The 20,045-nt window shown below is 39.2% G+C and overlaps 1 long non-coding RNA gene across 1 annotated transcript in view; it reads left to right on the plus strand.

The window, feature by feature from the left end:
* The first annotated feature begins 6,870 nt into the window (after positions 1-6,870).
* Positions 6,871-20,045, plus strand: part of LOC112629732 — a 50,116-nt gene continuing 36,941 nt past the window's right edge. The window contains exons 1-2 of the long non-coding RNA XR_003120747.1: positions 6,871-7,046; positions 14,780-14,987. This is a non-coding gene — a long non-coding RNA (uncharacterized LOC112629732). The remainder of the gene's footprint in view (positions 7,047-14,779; positions 14,988-20,045) is intronic.

Consider the following 20,045-nt stretch of genomic DNA (forward strand, 5'->3'; position numbering starts at 1 on the left):
AAGGGCATCCAAATTGGAAATGAGGAAATCAAACTGATCTTGTCTGCAGATTACATCCTAATATACACGCTATAGATATATAATTATATATTTATATCTTAATATGTAGTATACATGTGAATATATAATTATATATCCATATATATAATGTAACATATATTCATATATATGTGTCCCAAAGAGTTTACCAAAAAGCTTCTAGAATTAATAAATTCAATTAAGTTATAGGATACAAAATCAATAAACAAAAATCAGTAGTTTTAAAATACACTAATAGTGAACTCCCTGAAAAAGAAACAAGAATGCAATCCTATTTACAATAGCTACAAAAATAAATATGAAGGAATAAATATAATCATGGAGATGAATGATCTTTACATGAAGATTATAAAACACTGATGAAACAAAGACACAAATATATGGAAAGATATCCTATGTTCATGGATTGAAAGAATAAATATCACTACAATGTTCATACTATGCACAGTGATCTACAGAGTCAACACAGTTCCTATCAAAATACAAATTACATTCTTAGCAGAAACAGAAAAGTCTTATAATTTGTATGGAATCATAAAAGATCCTAAATAGCCAAAGCAATCTGAAGCCAAAAGACAAAGATGGAGGCATCACACTACCTGATATGAAAACATACAACAAATCCATAATAACAAAAACAGCATGGCTTTGGCAGAAAAACAGACACAGACTAATGGAACAGTCTAGAAAGCATAGAAACAAATCCACACATCTACAGTCAACTGATTTTCAACGAAATTGCCAGGAATATGCATTGAAGAAAGGACAGTCTCTTGAATAAATAGCTCTGGGGAAACCAGAAATCCGTATCCAGAACAATAAAACTAGACTCCTATCTTTCACCATATATAACAATCAACTCAAAATAGATTAAAAACTTAAATGTAAGACCTTAAACTATGAAACCACTAAAAAAATAGGGAAAATGCTTAATGACATTGGTCTTGGCAAAGACTTTTTGAATAGGACCTCAAAAGCACATGCAACAAAAGCAAAAATAGACAAATGTAATCACATCAAGCTAAAAAATTTCTGCACAGCAAAGAAAACAACAGAGTAAAGAAACAGAATGAGAGAAAACATTTACAAGCAATGCAACTGACAAGGGGTTAATATCCAGAATATAAAAGAACTCAAACAACTCAACAGGAGATACACCATATAATCCCATTAAAATGTGTACAGTGGACATGAATAAGTGTCTCAAAATAAGACATACAAATGGCCAACAGACACACAAAACTACGCTCAACACCACTAATCATCAGGGAAGAACAAATCAAAACACAGTAAGATATCACCTTACCCCAATTAGAATGGCTGTAATCAAAAAGTCAAAAACGAATGTTGGCAGGAATGTGGAGAAAGAGGAACTCTTATATACTGTTGGTGGGAATGTAAAGTAGTACAGTCATTATAGAAAACAGTATTAAATTTCCTCAGAAAATTAAAAATGGAATTACCATATGATCCAGCAATTCCACTACTGGGTATATATCCAAAGCAGAGGGAAAATCTGTTCATCAAAGAGGTATCTGCACTCCTGTGTTTACTGTAGCACTATTAACATCCAAGAGATGTAATCAACTTAAGTATTCATCAAAGAATGGATGGATAAAGAAAATGTTATATAGATAGATAGATAGGTAGGTAGGTAGATATATAGATAGATACCTAGTTGGTGTCAGATAATTGGAAAACTGGTTGTTGAAGTTGGAAAAGATATCACATATTTGGTATGAGGGAGCAACAACAACAACATATATATGTGATATATACATATATGTGAGATATATATATTCACAATGGAATACTACTCAGCTACAAAAAAAAAAGAATGAAATTCTGTCATTTGTGGCAACATGGATGAACCTGTAAAATGTAACATTAAGCAAAATAAGCTAGGCACAGAAAGACAAATACCACATGACCTCACTTATATGTAGACTCTAAAACAAAATAAAATGTTCTTATAGAAGTAGAGAGTAGAACAGTGATTTACCTGAGGCAGGAAATGGGGTTCCCTAGATAGCTTGGAGGTTGGGAATGGTTGCCAGAGAGACCAAGCATTTATGAGTGGGTTGGAAGTTTTAGATCCACCTTGGATCTCAAACCCCATCTCCACAAAAACTACAAAAATTAGCTAGGAGTGGTGGCACACGTCTGTAGTCCCAGATACTAGCGAGGCTAAGATGGGAGGATCACTTGAGCCCAGGCCGTTGAGGCTATAATCACGCAGGTACACTCTAGCCCCGGCAGCAGAGTGGTCCCTTGTCTCAAAAGAAAAAACAAAAAACAAAAACAAAAAGCTGTGTAATCGCATCCAGAGAGCTGGATTTGTTAACACACTGAGGTATTAAAACTATAGCACATCCAGGCTGGGCACAGTGGCTCATGCCTGTAATCTCAGCACTTTGGGAGGCCAATGCAAGCGGATCACAAGGTCAGGAGATTGAGACGATCCTGGCTAACACGGTGAAACTCCATCTCTACTAAAAATACAAAAAAATTTAGGCAGTGGTGGTGGCGGGCGCCTGTAGTCCCAGCTACTCCGGAGGCTGAGGCAGGAGAATGGCGTGAACCCGGGAGGCGGAGCTTGCAGTGAGCCGAAGTCGTGCCACTGCAGTCCACACTGGGAGACAGAGCGAGACTCCTTCTCAAACAAACAAACAAACAAGCAAGCAAAAAACAACTGTAGCACATCCAGATAGGGCATGGAAGCTCTGTGTGCCTCCAAAAAAAAAAAAAAAGTAATGGTAAGTACAGCACTTTGCTATGTTTTGTGATTTGTTCTGGGAATTAACAAACCTGAGAGGGGTCATGGGAACTCAATTTGTAGTCTGCTAGGCAGAAATGTAGGTGTCCTGCACACCTCATTTGCAGCTAATGCCTGAGGTAGGAAACTCTTCTGGGGTTCTGCCCTTAAGTTGTGGGGTTTGGGCTAACTCCAAATAGTTTCAGAATTGAATTGAATTGAATTGTTAGATACCTAATTGGTGTCAGAAAACTGGAAAACTTGTTGTTGAAGTTGGAAAAGATATCACATATTTGGTATGAGGGAGCAACAACAACAACTCTCTTCTACCTACTTCATGGACCTGGGCAAACCAAACAACTGTCTGACCTTCAGTTTCCTCGATTTTGAAATCTGCATAATACTTGCAAAGTTGCTACAAAACACATAATGTATGTATATATAATTGAGAGGCTGAGGTAGGAGGATCACTTGAGCCTGGAAGGAGGAGGCTGCAGTGACCCACTGCATTCCAGCCTGCAGCCTGGGTGACAGAGCCAGACCTTGTTTTTTCTATTTATGTATGTATGTATGTATGTATGTATTTATTTATTTATTGAGACAGAGTCTCCCTCTGTCACTCAGGCGGGAGTGCAGTAGCACGAACTCAGCTCACTGCAAGCTCCGCCTCCTGGGTTCACACCATTCTCCTGCCTCAGCCTCCCTAGTACCTGGAACTACAGACGCCGGCCACCACATCTGGATAATGTTTTGTATTTTTAGTAGAGACGGGATTTCACCATGTTAACCAGGATGGTCTCGCTCTCCTGACCTCGTGATCCACCAGCCTTGCGCCTCCCAAAGTGCTGGGATTACAGGTGTGAGCAACCGTGCCCGGCCCAGACCTTGTCTTAAGGGGGGGGAAAAAAAAAAAAGGGATGAAAACTCACAGGCTTAGCATATAGGAAAAAAGGAAAGGAATGTGATAATTCTTTTCACCTCAGGACTGCTTTGAACAACAGTAGGTAGATGCATTTCACATGAAATGATAGTTCCATGGCCAAGTTTGAACACTAAACAAGTCCTTCCTTCAAAATTAAAATGACATGACCCTACCTTTTGGTTTCAGGTGAGAAGAAGCAGAAACATTCTTTAGGATATGTTAATCTATCAGGATGTGATAGTCTAGACCATCTATCCTTTTCTTTGGATTCTCTAAAAGGGATAGCTTTGAGAAGTGAAAACCTTCACCTCAATTCATACTCCACCAGGAAAGAGAGGAAGAATAGTCCCAGAAATATCTCAAACCATGATTCTCAAGGGGAATTTTCAGTCCTTCTCCCAGGTCTCACCTTAGTCTTCAGCTATTCTGAAATATACTGTACATTCTAATGAAACCCTGGATTTCAGAACCAAACATGAGCTTGGGTGTACCCTCTATATTCAGGAAATAAACTGTGTTAAACGGCTCCATGCTCCTAACAGATTCAAGGCAGCCACAATGAGGTCTCCCTGCTTGAGAACCAGTGACTTGGGAGATCATAACTCCTCATGCATGTGGGTGGGCGAAGAGGCTGGTGAGACCATTAGGCTATTTATCACCAGTGACCAAGCTACCCATGGTCCTCCCTTTTCTATGTCTAGATGGACACACTAGAGCCATACTCAGAGGGTTCTACATGATCTGCCTCCCATCTGACCTGCCATTTTGCCTTTCACATCTTGAGTCATGTTCCCATTGTGAAGGCAAAGTGACTGAAATTCTGGACAGATTTGGAATCTAAGAAAGGATATGACTTATGCCCTTGTCCCCTGACCGCACCTTGAGTTGTAGCAATCCCCATAAAGTTCCTTAGTCCCAGCAGATTGTGGTATGTCATGTAAAAACAAAGTGGAATTTATTTAGTTGGTGAATGAGGTTTTATGCCCATTTTAGAGGTATTTTGTTCTATAAAAATTTTGCCTTTCATAAACTATGTCTATTAGGCTTTATCCTGAGGCAGCCACAAAATATTGAGGAAAGCACAGACATGGGCTTTGGCATCTGCCACACCTAGATTTAAATTGTAGATCTCTAACTTACTGTCTATGTGAGCTTAGTAAATGGACTGAATATCCCTGGGCCTGTTTTCCATGCAGAAAAGTGGGGAAATAACACCCGGATATCATGGAATTTGTTGGAGGCTACCCTGAGATGAGGTAAATGGAAACTCATAACTCTTATGTCATATGTGATCTATCGTGCTTTTGAAACCATTAGCACAGGTGAGGACCGGCTCAGCTCAGGAATGAGTGGGCCCTGATAATTACTAGGTCCCAGCATCAGATGGTCTCCCATTCTAAATGAGACTGTATTAGGCCGCTCTTGCATTGCTATAAAGAACTATTTGAGATTGGGTAATTTATAAAGAGGTTTAACGGGCTCACAGTTCTGCAGGCTTTATGGGAAGCATGGTGTTGGCATCTGCTTGGCTTCTGATGAAGCCCCAGGGAGATTTTACTCATGGCTGAAGGTGAAGCAGAGCAAGCACATCACATGGCAAAAGCAGAAACAAGAGAGAGTGAGGGGGTGGGGGTGCCATACACTTTTAACAACCAGTTATGGAGAGAACTCACTCACTACCACAAGTACATTGCCAAGGCATGAAGCATCCACCTCTGTGACCCAAACAGCTCCCACCAGGCCCCACCTCCAACACTGGGGATTACATTTCGGCATGAGATTTGGGTGAGTGTGAATGTCCAAACTATATCAGGACTCTCCAAGTTTCTTTTATATCCCGAGTCAGGAGGATCAGGATCTCCTGAGAGAATGACAGAATGACTGGTCATCAGAGCTGTGTGGTGCTCTTCAGAGTGCTCCAGCTCTTCCTCAGGCCTGGTTAGTTCGGCTTCCATGGGGACAGCTTTCTAATCAGCCTTATATCCCCATCAATTCTTTTACTAAATCACAGCAGCTTAAGTATCCTATTATCTTAATTCCTTTGCCTCTGAAAAAATGACTAATTAACTGAATGAGTAACTCATTTAATAAAATTTAGGCATTAAATAATTTCCTTGGTTCACCATCTTAAAATTACTTACCATGTGACAGTCACTGCACTGGCCTACAAGGATGCAAACATGCATAGAACAAAGCCCTCAACCTCAGGGACCTCAAAATATAATATAAAGACAAATACATACACAATCAATTAGAAGAACATGTGAAGGGTACAGTAAGAGAAGTGTTTTCAGGATACAATGGGCTTGGCATAAATGTTAGGGAGCAGAGAAAAGATAAAACTACTAATTATTGACCACCTATGTGATTTTCATACCACCTTTAACGACGACGATTATTGAATCCATTTCAGAGATAAGGACCCTGAGAGTTAAGGAGCTGGTGACATTTTTAAATTCAGTTGTCTAGCCAACCGCAAGGCTAAGAAAAGCCCCCGTGTCAGTCAAAATTCACTGCTTCAGGATCACTTAGTGCCTGCTTGGCAGAAAGCAGCTCAGAACCTTACATCTGAACTCAACTAAACCTCATGCGTTTCCTCTGAGGTGACTTCTACATCTGCCACCAGATAATTCCTGAAAAGTCCATGTACATCCATAGGAAGGGGCATTACATTTTTTTCAAGCACTCTGTTATGAGTATTGGTATTATATCATATTTATGCAAGTATATTAAATTTGACACATTTACTATACATTTTTATTCCTTCTCTAGATCTGATTGAAACAGAGGGGATTTCTCTAATTAGTTTATGTATTAGAATTTATGTACCATTCTGGAACTACCCACAGACCTATTGGTGTTACAGGTAGAGTATAAATGCTAGTCGTTATCATGATAAAACACCAAGAAACACTTAGGCAATGTAAAGTTATAATTTGAAGAGTTTATAGAATAATTGAAAATAATTTGAATCATGAAAGATTCCACTATTAGCAGCTTCTGGGATGGTCTCAGCAACATATAATGCTTTGTATATTTCTCCCCTAGCTGTCCTTCTACATGACTCTATTTTAACAGGCAAAAGCAATTAAAGTCAGTATTTTGGAACTTAGTTCATCTTCTTTGCCATTCCACCTTCTTGTCTTCACCCTACATCCAATATGTCATTAGTACACACCACTCAATGCCCTGGCCTTGAGCAAGTCTCAGCAGAGCTGAAGAGAGAGAAAGAATTTCTAGGAAGGAGGGCCACCTACCAATAGAGTGTGAAGGACTTTGCACCGAGATGCAAGGATCCCAGAGACTGCCTGTGCTTTCTGGCCTTTGAAGGTGTATATAGTAGCAACTTAGCCACAAACACAACCGTGCATTCTCTAATAAGAGCCATTATCATCAAAGAAGTAGAAAGCTGGCCCTTGGTTAAAGGAAGGGGCTTTATGAGATGCTAAAACAAACTGCTTTCAGCTCTTTATAAATGCTGAAAGCCTCGGCAGGGCCAGATGGAAAGAAATTACTCTTGTGGCTATATCAGGTCTTTTTCTCATGTTTATGGAGTAATATGTTGCACATGCAAACAGAAATAGGCTTCTACAGCAGGAGCCCTGTAGCGCTGACATGGGTGTTGGAGAAGAGAATTTTTTTTTTTTTTTTTTTTTTTTGAGGCAAAGTCTCACTCTGTAGCCCAGGCTGGAGTGCAATGGCGCAATCTGGGATCACTGCAAGCTCTGCCTCCCGGGTTCATGCCATTCTCCTGCCTCAGCCTCCCGAGTAGCTGGAACTACGGGCGCCCACCACTACGCCCAGCTAAGTTTTTGTATTTTTAGTAGAGATGGGATTTCACCGTGTTAGCCAGGATGGTCTCAATCTCCTGACCTTGTGATCCGCCCGCCTTGGCCTCCCAAAGTGCTGGGATTACAGGTGTGAGCCAGCATGCCTGGCCAGAGGAGAGATATTTTACTCGGTTTAACTTACCTGAGCACCAGAATCTTGGCTATAATAGGTATGTTCTAACAAGCCAAACTAGCTACATATTTAATTTCTGGACAGAGTGATCTTGTTTTCACATTATTCTCTAGTGATGTCAAGTATACAAATCTTAAATGCACAGCTTGGTTCATTTTTCCGTATGTGTACACCCGTGTATCTGCCACCTTCTTAAAAATATATATTTTCTTAAGCCCCAATGTGTCTCTAGCTCCTCTTTCTGGAGGGATTCTTTACTGTATGATTGATTGCATAAAGTTGATCTTATTTTTGAATAATAAATAATAATCTCTCATTCAAAAATGGTATCTAGAAAGAAAAATAAAAAGTAAAGATAATCCTGATCTTTTAAAAATTTTCTTTGTTTTAAGTCACCCTACAGATCCTTGTTACCAGGAAACCCATAGCCGCTCAATCAGGGTTACAAAGGGAAGCATAGTCTGAATTCTCATTTGTCGGACTTTCTTTTTACCTCTGTACCAGTGAGTCAGTGTCTTGAATCAAAGTCTCTCCCAAAGAGTTTTTATGCATTGGCTCAAGATGAATTTCTTAAGTTCCAAGCCTTTTTTCATTGATTTGAATGAAAGGAGTTCGTTTCTTTAATATAACCCCCCAAATACTGGAAATGGCCATGGAGTGTTGTATCTCTCTCCCCCGTAACATGAATAAGCAGTGTCTTTTCTGTGTTCCCTATGACAGTAATGTTCTGTCTGTAGGATCAACATAATCAATGCCTCCTGAGGTGATGAGTAGTATTTTATCCTCGTTTGGCAGGTTCTATTCTTCCTGCATAGACCCTCCATCTTCAGAGCGCTATAAGACTCCATGTGTGATTACATTAAATCCACTCCACCCATCCCACAGCAATAACTTCTAATGATAAGCTGGTTATTTGATGTCAAATCCCTTGTGAACTCATGAGGCAAAGATGACTATAACTCATTTAACCAGAGTTTTATATTTCACCAGGTAACTCACCATACATTAATTCACACAATTTTCCTGTGGAATAAGGTATTCTCAGTAGCTTCATTTAATGCATGACCTGTAGGAGACTTCAGAAAGTTAAGGAATTCTGCCAACACAAGGCAGAGCTAGGGTCTGAAGCATTCTAATTCCAAACCCTATTCACATTTCATACATAAATGTGCTACTCTATCTCCATCCAGGATAAATTTTGGAGATGTTGAATCTAACAGGATGAAATAAGTCTTCTATCTTTATTTCTGTTGGTTGTTGGTAGATAGGTTGTGCTGTTGTTTGTTTTCATTAACCTGAGGTTATGCATGAACAAAGTTTTTAGCGAAACCCGTAAGTTTCAGAGGTTTAAGGAGAAGCAACCATAAATGCAAAAACTCCTTGTGACGCTGCTCTTTCTGCTCTTGTATTGAAAATGTCTTACTGAATCACAAAGGTGACATATTAGTCTTACTTAGTGCTGCTGTTATACTCTCATCTTCCACAGACGGAATTAAAAACTAGTAACTAAGCTGAAAGGAGCTTCATGCTCTAACACCTCTCCAGATTTATCTACCCTCTTAATGCACTCACATACATTCTCTCAAAAACTGTACTTTAGTCAACCTGATCACCTGATCTTCTTCTTTTTTTTCCCCACCCCCGAGACGGAGTCTTGCTCTGTCGCCCAGGCAGGAGTGCAGTGGCATGATCTCAGCTCACTGTAACCTCCGCCCTCCGAGTTCAAGCAATTCTCCTGCCTCAGTCTCCTGAGTAGCTGGGATTACTGGCGTGTGCCACCACGCCCAGCTAATTTTTGTACATTTAGTAGACACGAGGTTTCACCATGTTGGCCAGGCTAGTCTCGAACTGGCTGGTCTTGAACTCCTGACCTCGTGATCTGCCCGCCTCGGACTCTCAAATTGCTGGGGGGTTACAGGCATGAGCCATCACACCTGGCCAACCTGATCTTCTTTTATTTCCTCAGACAGTATGCTCTTTCTCATTTCCAGGCCACTATGCATGCACTTTTCTCTACCCTGTTCATTTCCCCTACTCTTTGCTTAGTTGGTATCACATCTTAGCTTACAAGTCCTTCCTTTGAGAAATTCTCCCTTCTGATTGGTTGTTTTTGGCTTGTCTAATCGTTCCTAGTACCTACTAGGTTCTAAGTAAATTTTTGATAAATAAAAGAAAATTATCAGGTATAGAATAACATGGGAAAGAGAAGTGCAGATAATAAGTCTGGATTTTTAAAAATTATTTTTAGAAAGAAGGAATGCTAAGATTGAAAATTTGGCAGATATAAAAAGCTTTTTATAGTTTTCATTCTATTTTTTAAGCCATTTTCTCCCTCTGAAGACCACCCTCTAAACTCCAATAAATCAATACAGTGTCCCATTTCCTCACTATTCAACAAAGATATACTATGCATTCCTGGACTTCGTACTGATCTAGAGGTTGGAGATATGGCAGTGAACAAGACAGATGAAACGCACCCCATCATGGAGCTTAGTCTTGGGGAATAGGAGAGACAATGACCAAGCGCATAGTTTCATATAGTGGTAAATGTTATAAAATAAAGCAGTGAGGGGAAGAAAATATGACTGATACGGAGTCACTTGGGTCACTTTTAAAGAAGGCCCTTCTGAGGAAGGGCCAACTGATCAAAGACTTGAATCATGTAAGAGCATGAGCCAAGCAAATATTTGGAAGAAAGTATTCCAGGAACAGGGAACAGCAAAAGCAAAAGCTGTGAGAGAAGAATGAAGTGTATGGGCACATCAATCAGAGTGCTATGAGAAACAGAGCAATATTATAAATAGGTTTTATATATATAATAATATATATATAAAACCTATTTATATTAGTGTTCTATTTACATATTGCGCTCGCTCTCTCTATATATGTGTGTGTGTGTATATATATATGAAAATGGTGCAAGCCAATTCCTTGAAAGAAATCAATCACTCTCTCTATCATTCACATTTCATACACACACATATGTGTATATATGTGTATACACGTGTGTGTGTGTGTGTGTGTATGAAATGTGAATAGAGATTGATTTCTTGCAAGGAATTGGCTTGCACCATTATACACACACACACACACACATATATATAGAGAGAGTGCAATATGTAAATAGAATAATATTTTACATAGGTGTTATACATATAATTACACATAAAACCTATATATAATATTGCTCTGTTTCTCATAGCACTGATTATTAGTATGTGTATGTATGTGTGTGTTTGTGTATATATATATATACACATATATATATATAGAGAGAGAGACAGAGAGAGACAGAGAGAGATATATTCCAAGGAATTGGCTTGCATTAGGGCCTGGCTAGGTGAGTCTGGAATCTGTAAGGAAGACCATCAGGAAACTCTCTGGTGGGAGTTGACTGTAGTTTACAAGTGGAATTTCCTCTTCTTACAGAAACCTCAGCTCTGCCCTTGAAGCCTTTTATCGGATTGAATCAGGCCCACACAGATTATCAAGGCTAATAGCCCTTACTTAAACCCAACTGATTGTAGATGTTAATCACATCTACAAAATACCTTCACAACAACACCTGAAATGTTGTTTGAGTAAATGTGTGAAGACTATAGCCTGGCCAAGTTGTCATACAAAATCACAATGAGATGATGTATACCAGGAAGAGCAGTAAAAGGACCTGTAATGTCAGTGAAGCAAGCCAGGAAGAATCATAAGATGAGATAGAAAAGGTGTATGGGTTGATTCCAAGTCTTTGCTATTGTGAATAGTGCCGCAATAAACATACGTGTGCATGTGTCTTTATAGCAGCATGATTTATAATCCTTTGGGTATATACCCAGTAGTGGGATGGCTGGGTCATATGGTACATCTAGTTCTAGATTATGCACATGTACCTTAGAACTTAAAGTATAATAATAATTAAAAAAATTTTAAAAAAAGAAAAGAAAAGGTGTATGGGGCAAGATTATGCATTGCCTTGAAGGCTATGGTAGGGAGTTCATATTTTGGGAAAATGTTGGATTTCAAGTAAGAGGTTTCACAGTCTATTAAATGTTAAATTTTCAGGCCAAGAACAGTGGCTCATGCATGTAATCCCAGCACTTTGAGAGGCTGAGGCAAACAGATCACTTGAGGACAGGAGTTCGAGACCAGCCTGACCAACATGGAGAAATCCCATCTCTACTAAAAATGCAAAAATCAGCCGGGTGTGGTGGTGTGTCCCTGTAATCCCAGCTACTCAGGAGGCTGAGGCAGGAGAATTGCATGAACCCGGAAGGTGGAGGTTGCAGCGAGTCAAGATCGCACCATTGCACTCCAGGCTGGGCGATAGAGTGAGACTCTGTTTCAAAAAAAAAAAAAGTAGACTTTTAAAAGATTGCTGTGGCTGTAATGAGAAAAATAGAAAAAAAGCTTCCAACAGACAAAGTACTTAGAAGACTACTGCTTTGGTCTATGATACAAATGTGGATGGTTTGGATTAGGGTGGTAGAGGTGGAGGTAGGAGTATATTATTTCCAGGATATAATTTGAAGGTAGAGACAACAAGGCTTACTGATAGATTTGGTGTGCTAAGTAAAGGGGAAAAATAAAGAAGCAAGGATGACGTCCAGATTTTGGATCCAAGTCATTAGAATGAAGAGATTATAACCAATACAGGAAAGACTAGTGAAGGATGAGTATGAGGCGACATCAGAGGTTGAGTTTTTGATACACTATTTTGAGATGCCTTTTAAGCACCCAGCTAGTGATGTTGAGTCAGTAGTTGGATATATGAATGTGAAGTTTAGGAAGGATGGTGGTGGAAGGTGAATTTAGGATTATCAGCAAATTCTAAGGCATGAAACCCTCTAACAATAGAAGGAGAATCTAGCAAAGGAGGCTGCTAAGGAACAAAGAAGGAGAGAGAAGAGTCAAGAGAGGATGCATCCAGAAAGCTAAGTGGAGAAATGGTCCATGAAGGAATAACAAACTATACAAACATCAAGACGTTAATAGATTTCTAAACTAGCTGACAACTGTATCCCAATTTATGACTCAGACTAAAACAGCTCAAAAGTGTGATAGGCCCAGAAAAAACTGGGGTGGGCTGAAGACTTTTAATGGGTATATCCTTCACACTAAAGCATCCCTTTCATCACTATGTCCATTGCCTATTACTTTTCCCTAGCTTATCTCCTCCCAGCCTAAAACCTCTATTATATCTATACTTCTTTAAACACTCTAAATATAATAAGAAATAAAATTTAATTGAGTCCCGTGGCTCATGCCTGTAATCCCAGCACTTTGAGAGGCCATTGGAGGATTGCTTAAGCCCAGGAGTTTGAGATTAGTTTGGGTAACATTGAAAGATCCCCCCCATCTCTACAAAAAATTTTAAAAATTAGCCAGGTGTAGTGGTATGTACCTGCAGTCCTAGCTACGGTTGAGGTGGGAGGATCACTTGAGCCCAGGAAATCAAGGCTGCAGTGAACTGGGATTGCACAACTGCACTTCAGCCTGTGTGTGTGTGTGTGTGTGTGTGTGTGTGTGTGTGTGTGTGTGTGTATTACTAACTCTACATATATATGTTATTAACTCTAACAAATATATATATTTATTAACTCTACCTCTATCGATGATTTTATGTATGGAAGAGAAAGCTGGGGGAGCCTGAAATCTTGGCAGATTGAGAATGGAACCATTGATGGTGGTAAGGAAGAAGAGTAGAAATGCATGTTGTTATGGGGTGGATAGTGTGAGACACAAGGGAAATTACATAGAAAACATGAGTTAAATATATGTAAGCAGCATGCAAACATAAATCAGTGTTGTAATTCTACCGCAGTGAGCTCTCCAGCAGATTCTCACCTCCTTGACACAGGGCTACCTAATGATCACATTTACAATGCGTTATACAGCACTTGACACACTCTGTGCTCTCAATGTTTTTCAGATAAATTAGTGAAGGCTTTGGCATGGTAAGAAGCACACCATTTGGGAGCTGCAAGTCATCTTACAGACTCTCTGGTACAACTCCTTTCTTTTATAGTTATAGAAAATTGGTCTTAGAGAGATGACATAATTTGTGCAACGCCATCTAGTAATATTGAAAGAAGACAAATTTTATAAAATTTGACTCCAGAAATGGCTTAGCTATTCAACAAGAAGTATTTGTGGCAATTAATTATGACATATAACACTTGAAAAAGTGCCTCTTGAAATTCTGAATTTATTAAAAAGAATAAACCAGGTTGTATAACCTGACTTTCAGATCCAAGAGTGAGGCAGTTTGAATTGAAAGAGGCCCACAGGAAATAGTTTTCTGATGAAAAGTAAAGATGGGAAAGGGGATCGATTTCTTAAAACTTCAGATTATTAGAAATGACTAATATGATAGAAAAGACAAAGAGAGGGAAAGAAAAGGTTGTGGTTTTTGTTTGTTTGTTTGTTTGTTTGTTTTAGCAGTAGTGATTCAATACAGTGTGCGTTAAGGTCTTTGTCAAAAGTTCCAAAAAATTTTTGCCATGTATATACCTATTATATCTGTCCCTGAGATATGAGCTATGTGTTGTTGTTCAGACTACTAAACTTTTAAACTTCAGGGTCTTCCTCTGGAAAGCTGGAAACAATAATGGTATCCACTGATGAGGACTGAATGTGACAATCTAGGTGAAGTGCTTTATTTCTGCAGAACTCACTCTAGGTAACATTGTAAACAACAATAAGCAAAAAGTAGCTGGCTGTAGTGGGAAGAACATGGGCATAGACCCTGGCATCCTACAGCCTGGGTTCCCATGCTATCTCTGCTTCTCCAAGTAACTGCACATGTGTCATGTTCGGTCTTTGAAGTTCAGTTTTTCATATGAAATATGGATATGGCAATGACTAAATCCCAGGTTTTCTGCAGGAATTGATAAAATGTACGTAAGAGAAACTAGCATTTAGTTATTCTTTATGTCTGTTGTCTCCTCTGTCACCCCATTTTTGTCCCTCCCTGATCCTCCTAGCCCCCTTTGTCCTGGTGGATCACCCATGCCTTATTCCCAAATGGCCTGCCCCTTAAGAGATCAGTCAAAACCTCCTCAAATATATGGGCTAAAAACACTCTAATATGTTATTCTTCCCCTCAGGTTCGCATTTTAATGGCAATCCTTGAAAACCTAAAAGCCTTAGAAACCAGAAGAAATCAATGTTTAATGATGGAACTTGAAACATTATGACAAAGGAGAAGGAGCTGAAAGGAATTTTTAGACTTCACTGAGTGCAACCAATTCATCTTCTGCATGAGCAAACTTAGAAGGAGAGAGAGAAATGACAGGTGTCAAACTACAGCCCCAGGTCAGTAACTCAGGCAGGGATTCAGGTTATCAGACTCATAACACGATGCTCTGCCTAACGTGCCATTTACTTTGAGGGAAGACTCAGCAGTAGCTACCTTACTACCAGCAGCCAAGATTTGCTATGCTTTCTACCGAATGCTCATATCCAATAGCAGCTGGATAAGTTCCTGAGCCTAGCACTCTGCTGAGCCTCTTATCCTAGAGAGCAGTATACTAAATTGATATTTATCACCTAGAAATAGCAAGGGCACTGATAATGCCTTACTAGGAGAATACTCACTAATCAATTACTATCAAACAATTAGGCCTTCTTCTGGGACCATCATATTGCAGGAAGGGATTAATTAGCTTTCTTTATTTATTTTTGAGATGGAGTCTTGCTCTGTCACCCAGGCTGAAGTACAATGATGCAATCTCAGCTCACTTCAATTTCTGCCTCCTGGGTTTAAGCAATACTCCTGCCTCAGCCTCCCTAGTAGCTGGGATTACAGGCACATGCCACCACGCCTGGCTACTTTTTGTATTTTTAGTAGAGACGGGGTTTCACCATGTTGGCCAGGCTGGTCTTGAACTTCTGACCTCAGGTGATCCTCCTGCCTCAGCCTCCCAAAATGCTGGGATTACAGACATGAGCCAGCACACCTGGCCCAGCTTTATTTTTATTTTACTCCATTCTGAAGAAGCAGCCAAGCTTTAAAAGCAAATATTTTTAAAAAGGAAAAAAGAAACGTAACAAGTTGTCTACTATATTTTTTCCCCATCCCAAGTTAGCTCAGAGGTTGGAGAAGACTTTCTTTACTCTAATTATAGGCTTTATGTTAACTTAGAAACTTGGACTTTAGTTTCTAATGGTGAGAGAGAAAATAAAATATGCCAGGAACCTGCTGGGTTCTCAGATAATTGGGAGGTTGAGGTGCGGGGGTGAGAGCCTGAGGTGGTAGGATGGCTTGAGGTCAAGAGTTACCAGTCTGGGCAACATAGTGACCCCATCTATACAAAGTAGGAAACATTAGCTGGGCTGTAATCCGGCTCCTCAGAAGGTTGAGCCCAGGGGTTCAAGGCTGCAATGAGGTATCATTGCTCCACTGCACTTCGGCCAGAGCAACAGAGCAAGATAAAAATTTAAAAAATGCCAAGAAACTAGAAATCACCTGTATTTTGGACGGCTTATTTAGGAAACTATGGAATGTAAATGGCACATATAACCTACAAAATGATATAATTTCACCTGAGTTAAACCTCTTCTTTCAAGTCATATAGCTGCCCTTCAGACCTGACCCTCAATTTGTCATCTCTCAGACCTTGATTTTTGTAAAGCTTTAGGTATTTGGCAATATCAGTTTGGTCCTCCTTTAAACAACTAAAAAAGCCATTCTGGGTAAACAATTCTTTTGTAAAGGACCAATTCCAAACAAAGGAAGGGGGAGAGACAAAAAGATGAGGTAAGATAATGAATTATTTTAAATTATAAGGCCAAGAATGGGAAAGGGAACATAGGAGTGGAATCATAGAAACAGTAAAAGGAAAGTGGGAGGATCATATTACAAAGACATAAGAAAGAGTAAAGATGATGAAAGAAACTGTAATAAAGTTGTCAAAGGAAGATCAGAGACAAGGCAAGTTAAGAGAGTTAAATAAAAAATAGAATTTGCATAAGAAGGGATTTAAAAGACTTGAAAAAATACAAAGTAAAATATCTAATAAAGATTATTGGAAAAACAAATGAACATGGCAACGACAAGGTTCTGCAAAGAACAATAAATGCATTACAGATTATAAAAGTACTGCGAGAAAAACATCAGAGAGAAACCGCATCCTGAATTAAAAAAAAGAAAAATCAAGTTCAGCCACAGAGGAACCAACATGATGAAGACAAAAAGGATAAAAGTGTTGAGGAAGTGACAGATACTAAGATAACACACAGAGAAGGCATGAGAGCACTACTCACAGCATAGAAAAGCAAAAGTGGGTGATGGATGTAAAGAAAATGTAAACTGCAAATAGGCTGAGTTTTGTTTTTGTTTTTAAATCTACTGCAAAAGCATTTGATAGTGCTTGAAAGAACATCAACAGGATGATAAAAGTATTCTTAAGCTGTAATTAAGAGTTATTTATATATAAAAGCAGCTATTGCAATATTAGAAAAGTTATGTCAGGGACCCTTATATCACCATAAATATCCAGCGAGATGATTCTGCCTGTATTCACAATTTAGCTACATTATCAACCTCCCTGTAGAGGAGCAAAATAAAATAGTTGTGAACTTTCTTTACACATATGACATGAGTTTTTGGACATTTGAAAGAACAGGACTGAGTTCTAAGTACATTGCTATCAAAAACAAGGTAGCATGTTTTCTTCTACATCATCCTTCCTCCAACTCCAAGACCTAAGCAAAATTATAAAGTCTGAAGAATTGCCTGCTCCACAATGCTCAGACATTCCTGTCTCATGTACCATGAGCGTTGACACCTATTTATCCAGGGTCTTTCTCTGGTACCCTTTACTTTGGACAATGCCCACATCAGTGCAGAATATCAGATGTCAAAATTGTAGGCCATTGCTTCCAGACAGAATATGAATTCTCTCTTTAATTAACAGTGGGTGAAGAATTCTCTTGATTCCACCATCTGATGGCCTTCTAATGATATTTTCAGAATCTTCCAAGTTTATAGTATTACGGAATTCTAGATTGTAAACAGAGTGGGAATATCAAATTCTAGATTGTAAAGAGACTGGGGATATCACATAATATCAAATTATTTCATAGATGTGGAGAGATCAAGGCCAACAGTGGTGAAGTGACTTAATCCAAAAGGTGACACTCATATATCAGAACCTCTCCTGGGTGCCCTATGAGAAAAATGTATTTTACTTAGACAGATTGTACAAAAAAAATCTCTTAAAACTGTCATAGGAGTGTAAAGGAATTGACATAAAAATTAAGCAGATATAGAAGATTTGGTTTACGGAAAATCAAACATACTTCATTGCACTAAGTGAGTAGCTCCCAATCTTTCTTGATCCTCAGTGCTCACAATGTCTCAATAATTTTTTACAGCACACTTGGGCAAAAATGAAGACCTAACGGTTCAGTTTATTAAAGTAGATCCAAACACTTTAGCAAGTATTTATGTCTTAACAACTTATTAGCACTCTGAAAATATAATACACATAAAATAAAAATATATTCTTATTTCGTTCTTATCCCCAAAACTGTAGTTGCCTCTTATCCACAGTTACACTTTCGCAGTTTCAGTTAACGCCATCAACTGTGATCTGAAAACATTACAGTATTTTGAGAGAAAGAGGAGGAGAAAACATTCACATAATTTGCATTACAGTATGTTGTTATAATTGTTCTAACTTATCATTAGTTACTGTTTCTAATGACTTGCAGTGCCTAACTTATAAATTAAAGTTTATTAGAGATGTGTATGTATAGGAAAAAACACAGTATGTGTATGGTTTCATACTGTCCATGGTTTCAGGCATCCATCGGGGGTCTTGAAATATATTTCCTATGGATAAGGGGGCACTACTCTATTTGGGGTTGGCATGTGAGCACTGTTAGGCACTGCACGACTTCTCAAACCTTAGAATCAGATTGCATACAGCCATCTTCATTTCCTGTTCCACTCCAATTTTCATCCCATATTTGCTTTTTATCAAACCTGCTACAAACTCAACTTCACAAGATATGTCATTGAAAGGAAGGTGCCATGACATGGTATGGAGTACCACTGCACAGCGTTTGGGAAACACAGGTCAAAATCCTTGCTTTGATCTTAGAGGAGTATTCTCTTCATTAATGGTGACAAAGAGGAAGGGATTAAACCCTAACAACACATCAAAAGTATTTTTCTATTCTATTCTATTCTATTCTATTATGCGAAAAAACCCTTTAGGGTCTCTATTTTATAAGTTATGTAAGAATTTCCCAACTAGCCTGCTCAGTTGTCTTTAGAATTGGAGTCAGCCCAGGTTTGGAGCAAAACTTTAAAAATCTGTAACTAGAGTCAAACCATTCAGTGTATATTCAGGATTTGTTTGTTTTCTTTGTTTTGATGAAATTCTAAAGCAGGAGGCAAAAAAGCATATCCTGTAAAATAAACAATTTCAACGGAATTTCTCTTAATGACCCAATAGGTCTTCGTAACATTAGTGGAGTAACTTCCCCTCTCACACCTGACTTGATCCTCACAGCAATCATATAAAAGGCAAAGGCATCATTAGTATTTCTATTTTACCTACCATGGTTTTATAAGAATGATAGTAAGTAATCAGTACATTAATTGATAAATCAAAAGGTTTTGTTGAGTACAATGCCAATATTTGGCATTATGCCAAAAACTGTCGCTTTCAAGAGGAGTATGAAACATGCTTTCACCCCTAAAGAAGACCTTATACTAACTGTTGAAAGATGGTCTATATACATTCAACAATTAATACGTTTATAGAAAGCAATAGCGACAATAACACTGTAGAACAATTAACGAATGAAACAACCTGGCAGTTGTTCAGTGCTGGCAATAAATACAAAGAGTTAAAACACAGAGACAATAATATGGCTGCAGTGCTCCTGCAGTACCAAGCTTTATGCTCAGTACTAAGGTCACCAGTAAAGAATCTTGGGGGGGCGGAGCAAGATGGCCAGATAGGAACAGCTCCAGTCTCCAACTCCCAGCGCCAGCGACACAGAAGACGGGTGATTTCTGCATTTTCAACTGAGGTACTGGGGTCATCTCACTAGGGAGTGCTGGACGATCGGTGCTGGTCAGCTGCTGCAGCCCGACCAGCAAGAGCTGAAGCAGGGGGAGGCATCGCCTCACCTGGGAAGTGCAAGGGGGAAGGGAATCCCTTTTCCTAGCCAGGGGAACTGAGACACACAACACCTGGAAAATCGGGTAACTCCCACCCCAATACTTCGCTTTAAGCAAACAGGCACACCAGGAGATTATATCTCACACCTGGCCGGGAGGGTCCCACGCCCACGGAGCCTCATTCATTGCTAGCACAGCAGTCTGTTACCTAACCGCAAGGCAGCAGGGAGGCT

The sequence above is a fragment of the Theropithecus gelada genome, chromosome 8 (assembly GCF_003255815.1).
Source record: "Theropithecus gelada isolate Dixy chromosome 8, Tgel_1.0, whole genome shotgun sequence".
Lineage (NCBI taxonomy): Eukaryota > Metazoa > Chordata > Mammalia > Primates > Cercopithecidae > Theropithecus > Theropithecus gelada.